General features: G+C 50.3%; 1 pseudogene; it reads right to left on the bottom strand.

Annotated features, from left to right (window-relative positions):
• Positions 1–849: 849 nt before the first annotated feature.
• Positions 850–1,459, bottom strand: LOC116562619 (annotated as a pseudogene).
• Positions 1,460–2,530: the final 1,071 nt, after the last annotated feature.

Below are 2,530 nucleotides of genomic sequence, written 5' to 3' on the forward strand. Positions count from 1 at the left end.
GGAGGTTGCAGTGAGCCAGGATGGCGCCACTGCACTCCAGCCTGGGCAACAGATTCAGACCCGTCTGGGAAAATAAAATAAAATTAAAAATAAAAAAACATAATGTTGTTAGTTCACATAGTTCTAACTGGTTTCTGATCCAAAATGTTAGCTTGTGAGCCACTATTTTGTGTTGCTGTTCTTTGTATTCGTTAGTGTATTAGCACTTGAATCCAATACTTAAAATAATAAAGATAATAATCACTAACAGCAATCTTGTAACTGGTGTTGTTACAGTGTCATAGAATTCTGTTGTGATGTTTATCTCTCATTTTTCCTTAAGAAACTGGGTTACTTCCTCCGTCCCGAGACCCGCGGGGAAGTCAGAAAGCCAACGTTGGAGATAACCTGGCAATGCATTTTAAGAAGAATCAGCTCCTAAGAAGTGGGGAGAAAATATATTATCGGACTTTGCAGACGTAAACACGCCCCAGCAGGTTGGAGCCTGCGAGAAGTAAGGTTTCCCTGATCGCGGGTCCCCCTCCAGACCGCCCCTCGCGCCGGTGTCCATTGCACGACGCCCGGTGGCCGCCGCTCCCAGGGGAGCCGGACCCTCGCGCTCCCTCCAGGATGGGACAGGATATGACAGCCCGGTTTGTGCACCAGCATCCTTAATATTTCCTTCCTTTCAGAAGCAAATAGAGCGTTCCCTTATCTGAATGCTAATTTCCTAGTTAAAAACCCTCCCTTGCTGACAAGGGACTGAAAGAGTTTTAAATCACAGATGTAGAGTATCAAATGCAATAATGCTCTTGCAATAGTGCATTGAAGCCTCAATTAATTAACCCTTGGGCTAAGTAGGCAGGTACATGGCGGTGGCCGCAGGCGGTGGATGGATGGGATTTAAATGTGCATCTCATTTCCCCAGCACGGAGCATGCCGTTTGGTTCAGAAAGGAGTCATTTTGCGCACTCGCCTCATTTACTCGCTGCTTTAATCCTCCTAATTCCACCTGAGATCGGGGAGAATTGAAAAGGAAGGCGAGGAGCAGGGGCTGCGGGCCGGGCTTTTGTTGCCCGCGGTCCCCGGGGGCCGGGCCGCGCCGCGCCGCGCCGGGCCGCGCAGAGGCTCTTGCCTTCCGAGAGGGCGTCATGGGAAACCTGCGCAGCGAGAGACAGGGGATGGGGCGCTTTCGATGGGATTACGGGGTGCGGGCATCCCCAGGCCAGGCTGCGGCCTGCGCTGGGCGTAGGGGGCGAGGCCGCAGCGCCCCGACGCCAAGTGGGCGTGTGGGTGGAGGGGAGACTTGAGTCCGGCGGCGCTTGGGAGTCCCGCCGCCTGGGGTCAGGAACCGCCTCCCACCCCCGGTCCAGCCCGGCCCAGGAGCCGTGTCCCGCGCTGACGCGGTGTAACTCTCCAGCTCATTTCTCTCCACGCGATTTACCATCTGTGAACTCGTCTTTAACCTAATAAAAATCATCTAGCTTTTGACTAACAAGAAAAGGAAACAGTGCTCATTGTGGGGTTTGGGGAAAATGGCTTCACTAATGTGCAGGATGAGAACGGAGTGATTTATAGGCGGTTTTAACTGTAGGCTATGATTAGGGGGCTGGTAGTAAGTGCATTAGATGTCTAAGTGTGGCAATAGAGTAAATAGGCGTTTTATTTATCGCAGTGCCAGGGGCCTCTTAGCGGAAGAGCGCTTCTCCAAATTGAAATATAGCAGAGTTTACACTCCTGATTAGGGCTTCAAGCGCGGAGCCCAAGGCTATCAGCTAAGCAGAAACAACGCTTGCTGACACCTAATTGTCACTGGATTAATGTGCAAACAGGGACAGCGAACAGCAACAACAAATAACCTAGTGTCAGAGCCGTTGGTGGCAGTGTCCACTCGCAGTGACTTGGGGCCAAATTGGAGTTTATATGTCAAAACAGGCTCAGATCAATGTGTTGGGCTCCTCCTGCAAAGGGCTGGATGGAGTCGTGGCAGTTGTTGATCTATGTGTGTGTGTGGGCATATTATGTGCCGGGGAGTGGAGGGGAGCAGGCAGACGGAGGAGGTGAAATGCCTTTCCATTAATTTTTTTTCTGCTTTATGCTTCCGAATTCATAGCTATTAAGATAAATTTATGTGAATCAGGTCTTTCTCTCCAGGATCTTGTGACTTTCGCCTGTGTCTCCATATAAAATTTAATAACCTTGTTTGTGAATCAAATCATTCCCACAACAACAGATTCAATCTGGGCTGCCACCTGTCTGGCTTTGAACGGAAGCAACCGAATTGGGCAGCTGGGTTCCAGCCCTTCACAGGGGCTGGTGGTTGGTTGGCTGCCTGGCAGGTCAGTTTGCCCTGGGGTTTTCCAAAAGCAGGAGTAGATGCGGCTCACATCTGAAGGGGAAAGGGAGGACAGCCATCCATATTCCCAAGACCCCCCTTTTCTTCGAATGACCAAATTGGTGGCAGCCCTATTTAAAAAACACAAGAATTCATGAGAGTCTAAAGCAAATGGGGGAATAGGTTACCATCCAAGAAGTTCTTATATTCACTCAT

This window comes from Sapajus apella, unplaced genomic scaffold (genome assembly GCF_009761245.1).
Source record: "Sapajus apella isolate SASKATOON/1434 unplaced genomic scaffold, GSC_monkey_1.0 scaffold1, whole genome shotgun sequence".
NCBI classification, from domain to species: Eukaryota; Metazoa; Chordata; class Mammalia; order Primates; family Cebidae; genus Sapajus; species Sapajus apella.